Below are 19,223 nucleotides of genomic sequence, written 5' to 3'. Positions count from 1 at the left end.
AACAAGAAGAGAACCAGAAACAAGGAGGCATCGATCGGACTATCGGGGCTCAGAGGGAGGATAGGGGAGGGTGGGGGGAGGGGGGAGAGATCAACCAAAGGACTTGTGTGCATGCATATGAGCCTATCCAATGGTTAAGTTCAACAGGGGGTTGGGGCATCCGTGGGGAGGGGTGTGGGATGGGAATGGGGGAATGAGGACAAATATGTGACACCTTAATCAATAAAGAAATTTAAAAAAAAAAAGACTTTTCCCTCCCCATGACCAGGCTTGTGAAGAGAGTCTACATTAACTAGCTGATTTCAATTATAAGCATCCATTATTCTTTTCTCCTTTTCATGCTTCTTTAAAGGAAGGAAGGAAGGAAGGAAGGAAGGAAGGAAGGAAGGAAGGAAGGAAGGAAGGAAGGAAGGAAAGTGTGTGTCTTCGGTTTTGTTTTCCTTCCCTGTGCAGCCCCTCCTCCCCCCGCCCCGAGGAAACACCATGAACTTTCCATGTTCTGTGGCTTCTGCGATGGGCGTGGGGGGGGGGGGGGCAGATCCTGGCGTCTCTGGGTGAGAAGCCGGGACTGAGATACAGTGGGGAGGGGACCACACACTCTCCACCACCAGCACTAGCCCTGGAGCACCCCGAGGCGGCTGAGCCCTTCAAGACGAGAAGGGAGTCTGTTCTCTCTCCCTCCCCCCAACAGCAACCCACCTCCCCGGTGTGGCCGCCTGCCTCCACCGTGCCCCCACTCCACCTCGTCTACCAGGGTAGGGTCCCTCCTTCACGCAGGGCTGACCTGGGCTGTGCGGCTCCCAGAGCGACTCACAAAAAGGCACTTTGCCTCAGCCTGGCTCACAGGGTCTCAGGGCCCCTGGAGCAGGGAGCTGGGGTGTGCAACCCTCCGGTCCCCCTGGCAGCTGCTGGACTGAGCTCTCATCCTGACAGGCAGCTGAGGTGACCCTGCTGCCTCCAGGCCACCCCAGTGACACCTGGTGGCCCCCCAGCTGCTGTACCTGACTCTGCGGCCCTTGATGGGCAGGTCACAGTCTCAGGGCAGAAAGGACATCAGCTGCCAAAGTGACAGGACTGCCTGGCCAGCTGCCTCCATCACCCCCCCACACCCCCTCTGTGACCCCAGCGCTGCCGCGGGTGCTGCCGGCGCCACCTGCTTTCACTCAGCTCTTCTGCCCCCAGGAAAGGGCACAGCCAGCTTGGTTGGGGACCATAGCTGGGCAGGTGACGGGGGTCACTCGCCAGCCAAGAACCCAGACCAGCTGACTGCCCTCCACAGCCAGGTCACATGAGCCTAGTTTGAAACTGGCAAATTTGTCTTGACTCCCAGACCTGCCTGGCTTCTGGCTGAGCGGTGCTCGCCCTGCGTTGAATGTCTGCCCCCTGGTGGACAGTGTGTGTCATAATGAAATTTGTGCACGGGGGTAGGTCCCTCAGCCTGACCTGCACCCTCTCCAATCTGGGAGCCTCAGGGGAGCAACCTCCAATCCGGGAGTTTCTGTCTGTCTTTGCAATTATATAAGCGAATTGTCTGAGACCCCAACCCAGTTTGGTTTGTTGCTCACAGAATAATAGAGGTCTTTTTTTTTTTTCTTTGCTCCATTGGTGGAGATTTTCTGGAAGTTTTAGGATATCTTCCTTTTAAGTCCCCTCGACACTCTGACTTTACTTATGTCTCTCACCTTTGTTTACCCTCCATCCACCACCACAACAGTAACTTACTCCAGGTTCACTTTGCTCTAGTGTCTGGGAGATCGGTCTGCCACCAGAACTATGATTCCCAGCATTCCTGGTGCCCCTCACGCTCTGGGCTTCAGCTTCAGGTCCAGGGGATGCAGAAAACAAAAGGACTGGGAACTTCAGCTGCCCCCAGGCCGGCTGACAGGACCAGACACTCCAGTGTCATCCTGCCCCACCCCCAGCCACTCAGCACCTGTGTGCATGTTCGCTGCCCACAGGCCCATCATCTTTATCGGGTTAATTTTCATAGTCACTCCTGATTAGCTGTAGGCATCATGGAGGAATGGTCAATTTACATATTTGATGATTATTACTATAGATAACCTCTATTTTAAAATTCTGCTCACTTTGCCATAACATACCTAGTTGAGGTTGTTTCTTATATATGACTAGAGGCCTGGTGCATGAAATTCGTGCACGGAGGGGGGTTGCCCCTCAGCCCAGCCTGTACCCTCTCCAATCTCGGACCCCTCAAAGGATGTCTGACTGCCCATTTAGGCCCAATCACTGGGATCGGGCCTAAACGGGCAGTCGGACATCCCTCTCATAATCCAGGACTGCTGGCTCCCAACTGCTTGCCTGCCTGCCTTCCTGATTGTCCCTAACTGCTTCTGCCTGCCAGCCTGATCACCCCCTAATCACTCCCATGCCAGCCTGTTTGCCCCCAACTTCCCTCCTCTGCCGGCCTGGTCACCCCTAACTGCCCTCTCCTGCAGGGTTGATCACCTCCAACTGCCCTTCCTTGCAGGCCTGGTCCCTCTCAACTGCCCTCCCTTGCAGGCAGGGTGCCTCCCAACTGCCCTCCCTTGCAGGCCGGGTGCCTCCCAACTGCCCTCTCCTGCTGGCCATCTTGTGGTGGCCATCCTGTGTCCACATGGGGGCAGGATCTTTGACCACATGGGGGCAGCTATATTGTGTGTTGCAGTGATGATCAATCTGCATAGTTCTCTTTTATTAGATAGGATAGAGGCCTGGTACAGGGGTGGGGGCCAGCTGGTTTGCCCTGAAGGGTATCCCTGATCAAGGTGTGGTTCCCTTGGGGCATGGGGCGGCCTGAGCGAGGGGCCTGTGGTGGTTTGCAGGTGGGCCACGCCCCCTGGGATGCAAGCGGAGACCCTGGTATCTGGAATTTATTTTCCTTCTACAACTGAAACTTTGTAGCCTGGAGCAGAGCCAAGCCTGGGGCTCCCTCTGAGGCCCGAATCCATTTGTGTTGGGGTTATAATTGAAACTTTGTTGCCTTAAGCGGGTGGGCCTGGCCAGGGTGTGCAGAAAGCTTTGCTTCCCCTGTTGCCGGCGGCAACCCTGGCCTGCTCTCTCAAGCTCCATTCTGCTGCCATTTGTTTGAATTTGTTTACCTTCTATAATTGAAGCTTTGTAGCTTGAGTGGAGGCTTAGGCCTGCAACGGCTGGCAGAAAGCTTGGCTTCCTCTGTTACCTAGGGAACCTTGCTCTCTGTGGCTGTAGCCATCTTGGTTTGGGTTAATTTGCATACTCTCTCTGATTGGATGGTGGGTGTGGCTTGTGGGCGTGGCTTCTGGGTGTGTCGGAGGTATGGTCAATTTGCGTATTTGTCTATTATTATATAGGATGATTTTGACATAATTGTCTGAAATCCAAACATTTCAGCTATTTCAGACCTCAGGTCTCTGCTGGTGATGTGCAGTCGGGTTTCCAAGAGGCTCTTCCTGTCTTTTCTTGGTCGTGGAGGTAAAAATGCCTCAACTGCAGCCATTCCTGTTGTCTTATCATTTTCATTTCCTGTGCCAGGCTCCATTGCTTCACATCGTATTTCTTCTGTTATCTCCTCGACGTTATTTCCACAAGGTTCTAGCTTGTCTGAGTACTTCTTAGTAAGGTCCTTCGATCCAAACAGAATTCTTTGTTTCCATCTGTGTTTGGAGGTTTCACGTGCCGACCACACTCAGGTCTCCGCAGCCGGAGCTGGGCACTGCTGACCGGCCTGGGCTCCTCTGTGATGGGCCACGCGCCCCATGTCCCCTCGTGTCGGGGCTCCCATGTCTGATGAATCGGACTCCGATTCGACTCAACGGTGCAGACACGCACACGGGAGGAGACCGGAGATACACACCCACGGGAAGAGACCAGAGAGACACGCACACGGGAGGAGACCAGAGAGACACGCACACGGGAAGAGATCGGAGAGACACGCACACGGGAGGAGATCGGAGAGACACACACACGGGAAGAGATCAGAGAGACACGCACACGGGAGGAGATCGGAGAGACACGCACACGGGAGGAGACCAGAGAGACACGCACACGGGAGGAGACCGGAGAGACACGCACACGGGAGGAGACCGGAGAGACACGCACACGGGAGGAGACCGGAGAGACACGCACACGGGAGGAGATCGGAGAGACACGCACACGGGAAGAGACCGAAGAGACACACACACGGGAGGAGATCGGAGAGACACGCACACGGGAGGAGACCGGACAGACACGCACACGGGAGGAGACCAGAGAGACACGCACACGGGAAGAGACCGGACAGACACGCACACGGGAGGAGATCGGAGAGACACGCACACGGGAGGAGACCGGAGAGACACACACACACGGGAAGAGACCGAAGAGACACGCACATGGGAAGAGACCGGAGAGACACGCACAGTGGCCGCTCCCAGCAGACCCAGAGCTGCGGGCACTGGACAGCCGAGCAGGCGCCTGCTGGGAGCAAGAGGTCCGGCCGCAGGAGGTCGCGCTTCACGCTGAGTGAGGTCGGCTCTGAACGCACCAGCCAGGTGTTCACAGGCGCGTGTGGTGGGCAGATGGGAAGATGGGGGGCATGGGCATCTGCTCTCCCAGCAAAGCCTTCACCCCAAGTTTAGCCTCTACCCAGTCCCCAGAGCTAGCCACCCCCACCCCCTGTGGGAGGAAGGCAGGATCAGGTAACACAGGAACCCACTCACCTGAAGACCAACCACACCCGAAACCACACCCTCACCCAGACAGGTCACATCTCCACCGGCTCCGTCTTCCCACGTGGGATCCAGAGTTGGTCTCAGGCACCCCACAGATCTGGAACAAACAGGTGGAGAGATGGCGTGAGGACACAGAGAACAGGGCAGGGAGGAGACGAGACCGAGGGAGACTTCGTGCCAGGTCAGCCAGGGGACACTGCACTCAGGGCTGCCCCGAGCCCACCCACAACAATGTCTCTGCCTCTCCCCAGCCACTCAGCCAGGCTCTGCATCACCTGGGAGGACGGGACAGGGTGACAAGACGCTCCGGCCCGGGAGAACAGAGCTGAGAGGGGTGTGGCCAGGCCCACTCTCTGGACCCGTCGCTCTAGGACTCCTGTGGGTCAGCCCTTGCTCTTCGGGGTCTAACGCTCAGCTGAAGGGTGAGGGCCAGGGGGCACCCACAGCTCCTCTCCTGACTGGATGCCACGGGCTCCAAGACCCCAGCTCTGAGCACAGGGACAGCCCAGCGCATCCTCCTGGTACTCCCTCCTCCTCCTCCTCCTCCTCTTTCTCCTTCTCCTCCTCCTCTTCCTCCACCTCCTCCTCCTCCTGCTTCTCCTCCTCCTGGATGCACCTCCTCCTCCTCCTGCTTCTCCTCCCCCTGGATGCACCTCATCCTCCTCCTCCACCCTCCTCTCCCTCCTCCTCCTCCTCCTCCTCCTCCTCCTCCTCCTCCTCCTCTTTCTACTTCTCCTCCTCCTCTTCCTCCACCTCCTCCTCCTCCTGCTTCTCCTCCTCCTGGATGCACCTCCTCCTCCTCCTGCTTCTCCTCCCCCTGGATGCACCTCCTCCTCCTCCTCCACCCTCCTCTCCCTCCTCCTCCTCCTCCTCTTCCTCCTTCTCCTCCTCCTCTTCCTCCACCTCCTCCTCCTCCTGCTTCTCCTCCTCCTGGATGCACCTCCTCCTCCTCCTGCTTCTCCTCCCCCTGGATGCACCTCATCCTCCTCCTCCACCCTCCTCTCCCTCCTCCTCCTCCTCCTCCTCTTCCTCCTTCTCCTCCTCCTCTTCCTCCACCTCCTCCTCCTCCTGCTTCTCCTCCTCCTGGATGCACCTCCTCCTCCCCACCTTCTCCTCCCCCCTCCTCTCCCTCCTCCCCCTCCTCCTCCCCTTCCTCTACCTACTCTTCCTCCACCTCCTCCACCTCCTCCTCCCCCTCCTCCCCCTCCTCCCCCTCCTCCACCTCCTGAATGCTCCTCCTCCTCCTCCTGGGTCTTCCTCCCTCTCATCCTGGATGCTCCTCCTCCTCCTCCATACACAGCCCCACTGACGGGCACATGGCGCTGGTCCCGGTCCTCTATCCACACGTTCACAGTAGCTCCCTGTTGTCCACCTCACGCTGCAGCCTGCAGGGGGGCGGGGGGGCGGCGCGGTGGCCGCCTGGGAGCCCCCATGGACCTTGTCCTTATTGTCGGGAATAGTGGGACCGCCTGGCGCCCCCCGGATCCTGCAGGGCTTCTCTCTGCCTCCAGCTTCGGCTGCAGCTGCCGGCCCCATGGCCTCACCATCCACCACGCTGGATGCATCCTGCCCCGTGACCCTCGGAACCGTGGGCCTCCCAGGTCCGACCTGTCTCAGGGCGCCCCAGGACTGGCAGGCAGGGTAGTGGCCAGGGTCACCCACCTCCCACTCAGCAGGCAGGAGTCCCCAGTGACCTGCCCTCCCGTGTGCCCCGGGGAAGCCCCTGGTGTACCCAGAGGACCACACACACAGGTGCCATGACACCGACAAGCTGCGTCCCTGTCTCGGGGGCAGAACCACCTGGGAAGCTGCAGGAGGAAGTCCTGCCAGGAAGGGAAGCTGCTGTGCCCCCGGGGCTCCCTTCCCCGCCAACAGGAGCCACCCCACGGGGCTTCCCACTGCTCAGCACCAGCCGGGCCCCAGGGACACCCAGGAGCTGGAGGCTGCGGTGCTGCGAGCACAGGATGTGGGGGGAGCCAGGATGGACCCTGTTCTGTGGAGGAAACACTAGTGGCCCACATGCCACAGTGGGGCAGGAATGTTACTCCGCAGAGCCGGGAAGAGACTGTGGGCCTGGGGGTACCACGGGAAGGGCCCCAGCGGGAGAGGAAGGGACTTCGTGTCCCCTCAGGTGCGTGTGCAGAAGGAGGGACACACCCGGTCTTCCCAGAGGGGCAGGCGGTGTGAGCCTTGATGCAAAGCAAATCCACCCTTTTGCAAAGCAAACTTTTCCACTAAAAGAATTTCAAAAGCTTTGTAACAAAAATCATGCAAAGGTGTTAAAATTATTTTATTGCATGTATATAGTAATAAACATAATATACTTTTTTACATCAGAAATACTAATTTACTTACAATCTCCCTTACAGTGGTTCTCCCGCTGCTGCGTGGCAGTTTCATATACATATTCATAAAGTACTTGTGACAGTCTGCAGGTGTAACAGTCGCTACAGAATGACTAATAACATCAGTTCAACGTTCATGGTTTGAAGCATCTGCCAAAATATCACTCGCACAGAACTTAACCGGTGAAAAAACTTCTTCCATGGGATTCATCAATGGAGAACACGGTGGCAGAAATAATAAGGCATGCCTCGTCTGACCAACAAGATCACGTACTGACATTGTCCAAAACCAACCACACGTCCTCCAAATTATACTCATCCGTCCCCCAGGCGCCTGCGGAGGAAGGCGCAGAAACTATTTGAAGTGATTGAGGAATGTGCACGCGCTTCATGCGACACCATCCCGCGTGCTTATGGCTACAACGAGGGCACCAGTTCGCCCTCTGATCGTGCGCACGGCCGCACGGGCTAGTGCGTAACTTCCCATTGGGCCCTTGTTCGCCAAAAATGGCAATTAAAATCATTTTATTGCATGTATATAGTAATAAACATAACTTGTCAGTGAATATTGTTTTTGTCTTGCTTCAGGGATATTTTGAGAAAAATTTAACACATTCTGCATTATCTCAGTAATTCTGAGTTTCGAGTATGAGCTTGTACAGATGCACACTTGAATGTGATCCTTAACCGTTTCAGCCCATTCTCTATAGAACTTGTGCTTAGTTCTACATGTTCAGATTCGAGAATCTTGTCACGAATTCCTTTTCAAGTTACACACGGATTTTCTTCAATTATTTGCTCAATTTTGTTTAATATCGAGGCGTTCAACTTGCTATTTCTCTTACCTCCACGTTTTTTTCTATCAACACAGCCATTTTTCTTATAGTGGTCAATAACTGACTTTGCCGTATTGTTAATACCAGCGATGGCAGCTGCTTCACCTACTGTTCTACCATTTTCATACAATTTTATTAAAACCTTTTTTTTCATCGTAGCTGGTTCGACCATATGTCGGTGGATTATTACGCCTGGGTCCCTCAATCTCCAACGATGTGTCTTGCATTCCTCAGCACACGTGTCGGCAATGAGCTTCCAGAGCTTGACTCAGTGTTAGCTGTTGTATCCATTTTCAGGGTCTGAAAAAAAATATTCAGGATTGATGTCAAAGTACCTTAATGGAATCAAAACATGTAAACAGCCTATTAACATGACCACAACGTTAGGTTCGGAGAAAAATAAAAATGTGCTGTCGCGATGCACTCTTTTTGTTGTTGTGGATGCATAAAGGGAGCAGTCTCTCTCCCCCAGACTGCGCTCAGTGTGTGCATGTGCATATTAACATTCAGCTTACCTTGTGTCACACCATTTACCGGAAAGTGAAGATGTTTTAAGTAATTTGTGATTTGAAGTTATGGCTGCCAGTTGAAAGAAAATTGTTTACAATATAAGATCAAATTAACATGTATATGGACCAACTGATTACCTATCAAATGATAGTAACACTGGCCTGAATGCATGCATTAACTATGAATACAATCATGACAAAACGGCTTTATTGTGTTACTTCACTCTATTTTCACCCCAAAGTGAGTAAGATTTGCAGAAGGGTGAATTTGAAGTGGAAAACCTGTGTACGTTGGTTAAGGTTTGAATTACTTTAAAATGCAAAGTGGGAGGACAAACAGTGCATTTCTATTTCTATGCAACAGAAACCACAACAAAATTCATACAAAACTCCCTTTTCTAAAGGGAGGCGGGGGAGGCGGAGCCTGCAGGGCCGAGTGGGGCGGCTCTTAGCCCCAGAGAAGCAAAGCCAAGACCAGGGCAGCATGAACACGGCTCCCTGGAGGGGAGCCCACCCACCCCTGCTGCGGCCACGGGGCCAGCGCTGCCCACAGACGTGTCCCCTGGTCACACACGATGACACGTCCCATGTGATCTGGGTGCCAACAGTAAAACGGAACTCCATAGCAACCTGCCTGGGCCCAGCCTCCCCCGTCTTTGGGTTTGGGCTCTGGAGTCCGAGACCTGGGACCAGCTGCTAATTCCCTAGTCATGGGCGTGAGCCTGGGGAGCTGGGAAGACGGCAGAACAGGGCAGGCTGCTGGGCCAAGCCTGGGGTCAGGGGGGCTGGGCACCGCTGAGCCATGGCCCACGGGTGGGGGGGCTGGGCAGAAGGATTGGCATCCTGACCTGGCAGGACTCAGCTCACCTGAGCTCCATCCGTGACAGGCGTGGTCGGCTCTGCCACGTGTCCAGTCTGCTGGTCCTTGGGAGGGGCCCAGGCCAGCCCTGAGGAAGAGGGGCCTGTCAGTGTTCTGAGCCCACGGGCGGCCATGGGGGCCGGGCACCAGGCCGAACAGTCAACCAGCAGTGACGGGTCCCACGTGTGCTCTGCACCAGCCTGGGCCGGAGGAGACAGGCCCTGCCACCCCCTCTGGGACACACACACACACACACACACACACACACACACACACGTGCTTCAAGAGTAAACCCCAGGGAAGTCATCACAAGCTTCCCTCACCTCCGGGGGGGCAGGGGCAGGAAAAGGTCCACGGAGTCCGAGGGTGCAGCCCCACATTCCACACACGGGTCAGGTTGGCCTGCGGAGGGCGGTCACCTCCAGCCCCTGAGGCCGGGCACACCGACAGCTGATGCCGACCCTGTGTCCACGTGGTGACCTCAGCACCGCTCCAGGCCTGTGAGTGGCAGCACAGAAGCCCTGACAGCACTGCTCACTGAGGCTCCCTGGCTGAGCGCCCGGGGCTGCCACGCAGCAGCGAGTCCCAGGAAAGGCGCCCGGACGCTGCCTGGCATCGCCCGGCTCCGTGGCCAACTGTGCTGCCTCCTGCTCTGCAGTAAGCGGGCACCGTGGGCACAGCAGCCTCGCCGGGTCCCAGAGCTGCTTCTAGGAATCAGGGCAGCCGAGCCGGCTGCGGCAGGGACAGCCCAGGGCGAGCTGGTCCCCTGGGGCCGAGGCCCAGTACGGGCAGGGGCAGCGCAGGCACGCGTGGCGAACCTGAGACCACGTCACTTCAAGGCCCGAGTCCCTCGGTGCCCAGCAGGCGCTGGCCCCACACCCACACGGGGATGAGGCCACGTCTCTGGTCACTGTGTCACCTGAGCATCCTCGGTGGGAGCTGCCACTGGAACCGGGCCGACCTCGAAGGAAACGGCAAACACTGGCCGTCGCTCAGGAGATGGCCACCCAGAACGCGGCAGATGGTCAGCAAGTAGCCCACACCACAGCCAGACACCCGCCCCACAGACAGGCACCTGGGCCCCACAGACAGACACCCCGGGCCCCACAGCCAGACACCCGCCCCACAGACAGGCACCTGGGCCCCACAGACAGACACCCCGGGCCCCACAGACAGACACCCGCCCCACAGACAGACACCCCGGGCCCCACAGACAGACACCCGCCCCACAGACAGACACCCGCCCCACAGACAGACACCCGCCCCACAGACAGGCACCTGGGCCCCACAGACAGACACCCGCCCCACAGACAGACACCCCGGGCCCCACAGACAGACACCCCGGGCCCCACAGACAGACACCCGCCCCACAGACAGACACCCCGGGCCCCACAGACAGACACCCGCCCCACAGACAGACACCCCGGGCCCCACAGACAGACACCTTCCCCACAGACAGACACCCCGGGCCCTGCCTGCCACAGTCGTCTAGAAAACCAGAGGCACCAGGGTTTTCTGAGCAGGGCGGCTTTTCCAACGTGGGTAGACCCGGCTTGATCAGGGCCCTTATTTTATTGATTACAATCAAAAGTCTAGTGACCGGTTTTCTGACTGTCAGCCACCTCCCCGCAGCTGGGACCCCGCCCCCCAGGAAGCCTTCCCTGGGTCCCGGCTGGATGGGGTCCCTCCCAGCGCGCACCCCACAGTCACAGCCTCCACACAGGACACTCCTGGCCGGTCTCCCCGGCACCCAGCACGTTTCCCACGCTGATCACCCCGCGCTCAGTCGGTCCCCAGGGTCCAAGAAAAGCTCCCTCTCTCCTTTTAATGTTTTTTATTGATTTCAGAGAGGGAGGGAGACAAACATCAATGAAACAGCCATAGATATGCCGCCTCAGGCACGCCCCCTACTGGGTCCGGAGGCAACTTGGGCACGTGCCCTGGGAACCAACCCTGTGCACGGTCCCTCCTCCAACCAACCGGCCACACCGGCTGGAGGAGCCACACAGGCTGCTGTCCTTGGCTCATCCCAGGAGAGCAAGCGGCCTCCTCTGACCGTTTCCCCAGGAAGGCTGGGCCTGGAGCCCCAGCGGTCAGCTGTGGACAGCAGGCCTGTCACTGCAGGTGTCAGCTGGGGCAGAGGTGGCAGAATCCTCCCACCTTTATTTCCTGGCGTGTGTGCATGTAGACACACGAGTGCCTGTTTTTAAAATGTGGGGGCCAGGAGAACAAGCCGGATGAGGGAAGATCATGAGACTGTCCGGGTGAGAGGCTGGGCTGCAGCCAGTGCACTGATCCCTGCGGACTGGACTGTATTTCCCAGGGAGCTAGGACCCGAGGCCATCAGTCACAAAAGCTGGAGCGAAGCCAAGACAACATGCCACAGGAGCCCAGGAAGGAACACATCTCCAGATCAAGGGCGTGGACCCTGGTTTCAAAAGCCACAGTGGCCACCCGGGCCAGGAGGTTCTGTTGGTTGGAGTGTCATCCTGTACACCCAAAAGTTGCAAGTCCGATTTCCAGTCAGAGAACATACAGGAAGTAGCCAATCCATAATCCATGTTTCTCTCCCACATCAATGTTTCTCTCTCTCTTCCTCTCAATTAAAAAAAAAAAAAATCAACCCTAGCTGGTGTGGCTCCGTGGATAGAGCATCAGCCTGTGGACTGAAGGGTCCCATGTTCAATTCTGGTCAAGGGCATATGCCCGGGCTGCGGGCTCGATCCCCAGTAGGGGGCGTACAAGAGGCAGCCGATCAATGATTCTCTCTCATCATTGATGTTTCTCTCCCACTCCCTTCCTCTCTGAAATCAGTAAAATAAATTTTAAAAAGTAAATCAAGCCGAAACCGGTTTGGCTCAGTGGATAGAGCCTCGGTCTGAGGACTGAAAGGTCCCAGGTTCGATTCCGGTCAAGGGCATGTACATTGGTTGCGGGCACATCCCTGATAGGGGGTGTGCAGAAGGCAGCTGGTCGATGTTTCTAGCTCTCTATCCCTCTCCCTTCCTCTCTGTAAAAAATCAATAAAATATATTTTTAAAATAAATAAATAAAAATAAAAAGTAAATCAATAAAGACATATCTTCAGGTGAGGATTAAAGAGAATACACTTAAAAAATAAATAAAATGTACAGTTGGATAGGAGGGGTCACCACAATGGGGCAGGGAGTGAGAGGTCAGGGTGGGCGAGTGGGAGGGGCTTATCTCAGCCCTGCCCCCACCCCACAAGGACAAGGGGACCACCCTGGTGGGTTATGCTGGGTGTGTCTGTGATGGTGGGCACTCCTGGGCTCCACTCTGGGGGTTGAGCATGGGCCCATGCACAGGACCAATTCCCAGTCAGGGCACATGCCCACGTTGCCTCTGCCCGTTGGAGAATGCCCACCCCGTGCCCCAGCCCTGGTGGGCTGTGTGTCACCGTGAAGCAGAGACGACAGTGCATGCGATAGAGAAGTGGCAGTGTCCGTCCCCCAGAAACAACACGTCATCTGGCTTCAGGGCCAAGCCCCAAATCCTGCAGGCCAGCTGCAGAGGTCTGTCCTACACGGCCTGCGGCCCTGGCCACTCGCTGGCCCTCTGCCAGCCCCCGCTGAGGCAAACTCGGGCTTTCCGCCCACTCCCTTGGGGCCAGCGCCCCGGGGCCTCCTGACGAAGCTGCTGCCTGAGCCTGCTGCCTCCTTTCCCGCTGCAGGTCCCAGAGGGGGGCGAGGGCACAGTGCACCCCCCGGGACACCCTCAGGCTGCGCTCCCGGTTGGGATCGCTCTCGGTGAGGACCCGCAGGCCAGCGGTGAAATGGGCCAGGGCCTGGGCCAGGTGCTCAGGGCTCAGCGCACTCACACCCGCTTCCTCCATCCCTGCTCCCCCCATAGCCTCAGTGAGATCCACTTCCAGGCTTTCGGAGGTCAGGTCTTTCCCTGCCTCCCCGGGCATCCCAGAGCCGCTGGCATCTGCATCCTCAGCATCCTGGGGGGTTCCACAGCGTGGGGGCTCCACATGGGTCTGCAACAGGCGGGCGACATCGGCCTCCGCCACGTCCCCAAGGCCCACGTGGCTGGCTAGTGCCGCGATGCTGCTGCGGAGCTGGGGCTCGGCGTCCGGTTCCACGGCGCCAGCGGGCACACACTCGGGCCAGAGCTGCCTCCAGGCCCTGTTCACGGTGGCAGGCTGCAGCTCGGCCCAGGCCTGGGCGATGTTGTCCACGGCCGCCATGACGGTGTAGCTGCGCCAGAACTCCTGCATGGAGGGCGGGTCTCCACCAAACTTCTCCTGGACCAGCTGGCTAAGCATGTGGTACAGGTAATGGACCTTGAAGGGGGCAATGATGCCCTGATTTATGGGCTGGATCAGGGCCAATGTGTTCTTGGGCAGGAACTCCACACGCATGTGGGCCGAGAGGCCGCCCAGGTGAGCGGGGTGGCAGGGCGCGCGGTCCAGCAGCAGCAGGGCGCGGGGCGGGAGGCCGCGGCGGGCGCAGTAGCTCTCCACGGCCGGGCAGAAGCAGCCGGTGAACCACTCCTGGAAGATGCGCGGTGTCAGCCAGTCGTTGCGGTTGGAGCGCCAGACCACAGGCAGGCTGGCCTTGGAGCAGCCCTTGAGGGCGCGGGGGTTCTCCGAGGGGTACACCAGCAGGGGCTTCAGCCTGAAGTCCCCGGCTGCGTTGGCCCCCAGCAGCAGCGTCAGGTGGTCCTTCGGGGCCTTGGGCCTGGGCCCGGCCGCCCCCTCCAGCGCCAGCAGCATGCGCTCGGGCAGCCGCTTCCAGAACAGGCCGGTCTCGTCCACGTTGAAGACCTGGTGCGGGGAGTAGCCGCCCTCGTCCAGGATGCTGCGCAGCACCGAGGGGTAGCGGGCCGCGGCCTGGGCATCGGCCACCGCCGGCTCCTCCGTGAGCAGCACGTGGTGGCGTGCCTTGAAACGGGCAAACCAGCCATTGCTGGCGCCAAAGGTCTCGGCCTGGGCGCCGCTGCCCTGCTCGTGCTGCAGCTGGGCGAAGAGCCGCCGGGCCTGGTCCTGGATGAGCAGCGTGCTGACGGGCAGGTGCCGCCGCCTCTGCTCCTCGATCCACAGGCTCAGCAGGCGCTCCATGTGCCCCATCACCACCCCCCGGCAGCGGGTCAGCTGCTTGGCGCTCACAGGCGTGGAGGCCTGGGAATTGGCCCGGATCTTGTCTTTGTTGACACGGATGGAAGCGACGGTGGAGGTGGCCAGCCCCAGCGCCCGGGCGATCTGCGTCAGCTTCTCGCCCTCTTCGAACCTCCGCAGCACCTCCAGCTTCACGTGCAGGGTGATGGACTTCCGGTCCCGCTTGGCACCGGGGCGGAGGCCAACCCCACCCAGGGACACCGGAAGGTGGGGGGCTGTCTTCATTCCGCCTCTGAGCACCAGGCACCTCGAGGAGCTCTGTGCCCCCTGCCCCTCCACAGTAGCTCCCACTGTGCCCCCAATGGCAGCCTCTTGACCTCCCTGTAAGAGGGGGACACGGAGGCATCAATGTGTGAGCACACGGGAGTCCCAACCACCGCCCAGCTTTCCCAGCTCAGACAGCACGGAGCCTGCTCAGAGGCATGCCTGGCCCTCCCCTCTCCCCTCCCCGCTCCACACTACTAAAAGCACTGCACACTCATTTTCAAGCATTTTTTGCATCTAGAAGACTGTATCACTCGTTACTTTCAGCTCAGATTGAAGCACTGGTGAGACTTCCCTCTTTCCCCACCTCCCAAACCTACTCTAACCACACGGGGGAGCCAAGAGCATCCAGAAACCAGCACCCACCACCCAGCGCTATGCTTCTCACTCAGACATGGTCCTCCGTGTGGAGGCGGGACAAGGACATCCCCCGAAGGCGTCCACATCCTAACCCCAGGAGCCTATGAATAAACAACTTTACGTGGCAAGAGGCACTGCGGTGTGACTGAGTTTATCCTGGGTGGGGAGGTTATCCTGGCTTATCCCAATGGGGGCCCTCTATGGGGTCGCGGGGTCCTTGTAAGAGGAGGCAGGTTGGGTTCAGAGCCTCCAGCGCAGCCAGCCCTGCCGAAAGTGTGATTTTCGCCCCGAGAAACCCACTTCAGATTCTAGACCTCTGAGACTCTAAGACAGTCGTTCTCAACCTTCCTAAGCCGCGACCCTTTAACACAGTTCCTCATGTGGTGGTGACCCCCAACCATAAAATTATTTTCGTTGCTACTTCATAACTGTCATTTTGCTTCGGTTATGAACCGTAATGTAAATATCTGATATGCAGGATGTCTTAGGCGACCCCTGTGAAAGGGTCGTTCGACCCCCAAAGGGGTCTCGTCCCACAGGTTGAGAACCGCTGCTCTAAGACTTTTAGCAATAAGTTGCGGTGATATGTGACAGCAGTCATAGGAAACGCACCCACACAGAAGGGAAACGCCCCTATTCCTGCCACCCTGTGGAGTCCCCGGGATAGGGGAGGAAGGTGGTTCTCCACAGGGCGGCCAGAATGAGTCCCTAGGAACCAAGTCAGACCCAGTCACCTCTGCTCAGAGCCCGCACCTCTGGACAGCTTCCCTCAGGACATCAAAGCCGCATCCTCTCCTCTGCGAAATCCTGACTCGGGCCTTTGCTCCTGTGGCTCCTTTGGCCCAGAGCTGGGGCCCTTCCCTCTTATCTGAATAGCTTGTTCCCTCTCCTGCAAATCTCTGCTCAAAGCCACCCTCCCCGCCCATGTTTCCTCGTACATCTCTCATATGAAGCCTGAGGACTGGAGCCTGTCTGCCGAGCTCTATGCTGCGTCCCCAGGCCCAGGAATCGTCGCTTATTCCTGCCTCTGTCTTCAGGCCCAGGAACAGTGGCTTACTGAGCAAATGATTAAGTAGAGTACATTGGTGAGACGGGCTTCTCGCCTTATCCCCTTTGCATCCTGAACGCTGTGAGAGTAACAGCTGTCGGGCTGGTTTGGCTCATCGGATAGAGCGTCAGACTTCGGAGCAAAGGGTCCTGGGTTCGATTCCGGTCGGGGGCACATGCATGGGTTGCGGGCTCGATCCATTGTTGGGGGGGCGTGCAGGAAGCAGCGGATTAATGATTCTCTCTCATCACCTATGTTTCTCCCTCCCTCCCTTCCTCTCTGAAATTAATAAGAATATTTCTTTTTAAAAAGAGGAAAGAAAGTAGCACCTGATCAAGACAGTAGAACTGGTTTTGAAGGAGTGCCCTGTGAAAATCAGGGACAGGTGCCCGATGGGTCTGTGTTTGGGGCGTGGCAATGGCGCCAGGACCCGTGGCTGCACCTGGCTTGAAGCAAGGAGGCACAATCCTCGGCCCTCGAGCCAGAAGGCAGGGAGAGTGGGTGGGCACGCAAGGCTCCTGCGTGCTAGGCGGCCCCTACTTCCGAACCGCTCGCACCCATCCTTCTCCCTCCGACAACCAAGCCTTCGCCTGCTCAGTCACAATTGTAATTTAATTCACTCATTCATCCTTTTATTCTCTTGCTCACACTCTGTATGAGTTCCCAGGTCCGCCGCACTACGTCTCTCGAGACTACATTTCCCAGAAGGCCTCGGGGCCGCCCCCTACTCCGATTGGCCCAGAGGCGCGGGTCAGAGGCTGCACGCTCAGCGGCTTCTCCCCCTCCCCTTCCCACGACTGGAGCCGTGAGAAAGGCCGCCCCCGCCCCGGGAGCCCGGCCTGCGCGCAGCCGATCGCCCTCACCTCCCGGCAGCGACGCGGGCCGGCTGCTTCAGCTGGGCCGGTGGGGCTGCGGCCCTTCCCCATGCCCTGCCTCACAGCACGGTTCCCCGGAGGCGACTGAGCCTAGACTCCATCTTGTCGTTGGAGGTACAAGGTTGCCGGACGACCGCTGGGATTGGAGGAGACTGCGTACGGCGCTCCTCCCACGTCGCTCTGGGCACTCGGGCTGCTGGGAAATACAGTTCGGTGATGAGGCCGCTACACGTAGATGAGGCTGTGGGTGCCCCAGGCTGGCTTCCTCGCCGCCTAACTCCTCGCATCTTCCCTGCCGTCTAATCCGTCGTTCTTTCCATCATCCTCCCACTTCTTTACCTTCCTGCCTCTGCCACACGTCTTCTCTTTCCCCCTTCTGTTCCCCATCCAAGAGAACTGGTTCCCTTCAGACAGTCAACATAGCATTTTCAAAAAAGGTAAAGCCAAAACCAGTTTGGCTCAGTGGATACAGCGTCAGCCTGCGGACTGAAAGGTCCCAGGTTTGATTCTGGTCAAGGGCATGTACCTTGGTTGCACGCACATCCCCAGCATGGGGTGTGCAGGAGGCAGCTGATCAACGTTTCTAACTCTCTACCTCTCTCCCTTCCTCTCTGTAAAAAATCAATAAAATATTTTTAAAAAGGTAAAAAGGGCGCGCTTTTTCCTCTCCCTTCCCTTTCCCCCAGGCATGTCGCCTTTTCCTTTCTCTCTGCTACGCTCCAAGAAACCTTCTTTTGCTTCTATAACTTGTTTCCTGACCCTAGGCAGCCCAGCTGGATGACCTACTGCTTCTATAATTTTGTCAATAAAGTTTGTCTTATAATTTTAAAAAAGTAACTGAGCAGTCTCAAAGATAAATTTGCTTCACGGAAGGCACTAGGATGACAGAGGTGGTTCCAGGAAAATGGGAGAGAAGGGACAAGAGAGAGGGTCAAAGAACAAAATATTAAATAAAAACGCAGTGTGGCCCTAGCATAGCGGTTTGGCTCAGTGGACAGAGCATCAGCCTGCGGACTGAAAGGTCCTGGGTTCGATTCCAGGCAAGGGCACATGCCTGGGTTGGGGCTTGATCCCCAGTAGGAGACTTGCAGGAGGCAGCCGATCCATGATTCTCTCTCATCATGGATGTTTCTATCTCTCCCTCTCCCTCTTCCTTCCTCTCTGAAATCAATAAAAATATATTTTTTAAATCAAAGTTGGATTAGTGCCCTAGAGGGCAGCAGGCGGCCGGGGTGTGTCCTGTTCTGCTTTGTGTCCTACAGGGTGACACAACTCACACCCTGGGTTCTCTTTTCTCAGGACAGAAAGCACTTGCATCCTTTCACCTTTGCAACGCAGCATCCACCTTCACAGCATCTCGGCTCTGATCAAAGTAGCTGAAAACAGTAGGAGTCACACAGGCTCCCGGTCATCTTTCTTTTGTCAAGCTTTGGGTATTTTCCTCACAAGTCTCCCTCCAGCTTCCTCTCTTGTGGCTGTCACCTTCTCTTAGTCTCTGAAAACTCTCAGTCCACCTTACTGTGCTTCTGGTTTCTGTCTCCTTCTCCCATCTGGTGTCCTCCTGTGTCCCTGTCTGTCCCTAGCCTCTCCTTGTCTGCACTTCTGGTCCCTGTAAATATATCCCCCTCTCCCTCTGTCCCTCCTCTCACTTCCACCCCTTACTGCTCCCCCTCCCTGTGGCTAATTATCCTGGCACACCGGCGTCCCAGGGCCTGAATCCCCGGCCCGATGACTTCTTATCACATTCTCTAGGTCTGAGAGAGGACAGCTCTTTCTCTGCTGTCTTCTGTCTGTCCACAGACTGGAGTCTCCCACAGGCAAACCCTGGGTCTCTCCCTGCCCCGAGTCAGTCACTCCTCATCCTCGCCCCCACCCCCCCCGCCCCCGCCCCGCGCCACCCTCTTTATCCCAGTCTCCTCCCTACGCCCTCATCCCGTTTACCCATCGCTTTTCTGACGCCCGGGGATTGCGCTGGACCAGAGTCGGCTCCACTGGTTACCATGGACACTCAGGGACGCCTACCGCCAGTCAACACAAACGACAGTCGTCGGGATGCGCACGCGCGCAGGGAGGGCCCGTTTGACTACACCTCCCAGAAAGCTCCGGGCCCAGCCTCTCCCAAATCTCCGCAGGGGTTGCCATGGAAACTCAGGCTGATGGCGACTCAGCGAGGGCCGTGATAGGTGCAGAACACGGCTAATCCTCTGACAGGCCCGCTGAGGACTGAGACGGATCGTGGGAGGCCTGCGCGCTTGGAAAGGCAGCGCTGCTGTCATTTGCCCCCTGAGAAGCTTGCGCA

The 19,223-nt window shown here is 57.6% G+C and overlaps 1 long non-coding RNA gene and 1 other non-coding gene across 2 annotated transcripts; both read right to left on the bottom strand.

Annotated features, from left to right (window-relative positions):
• Positions 1-6,969: 6,969 nt before the first annotated feature.
• On the bottom strand, positions 6,970-18,947 carry LOC129147605 (uncharacterized). The gene is made up of 4 exons (XR_008554907.1): positions 18,866-18,947; positions 16,913-17,120; positions 9,246-9,325; positions 6,970-8,169 (listed from the first exon to the last, which is right to left on the bottom strand). It is a non-coding gene; the product is annotated as an uncharacterized LOC129147605 (long non-coding RNA).
• On the bottom strand, positions 7,430-7,507 carry MIR9353 (microRNA mir-9353). The gene is given in 1 exon segment (NR_129219.2): positions 7,430-7,507. It is a non-coding gene; the product is annotated as a microRNA mir-9353 (primary transcript).
• Positions 18,948-19,223: the final 276 nt, after the last annotated feature.

Source organism: Eptesicus fuscus, chromosome 21 (assembly GCF_027574615.1).
Source record: "Eptesicus fuscus isolate TK198812 chromosome 21, DD_ASM_mEF_20220401, whole genome shotgun sequence".
NCBI lineage: Eukaryota > Metazoa > Chordata > Mammalia > Chiroptera > Vespertilionidae > Eptesicus > Eptesicus fuscus.
The sequence above is the reverse complement of the archived record's forward strand: the minus strand, read 5'-3'. Positions and strand labels throughout refer to the sequence as shown.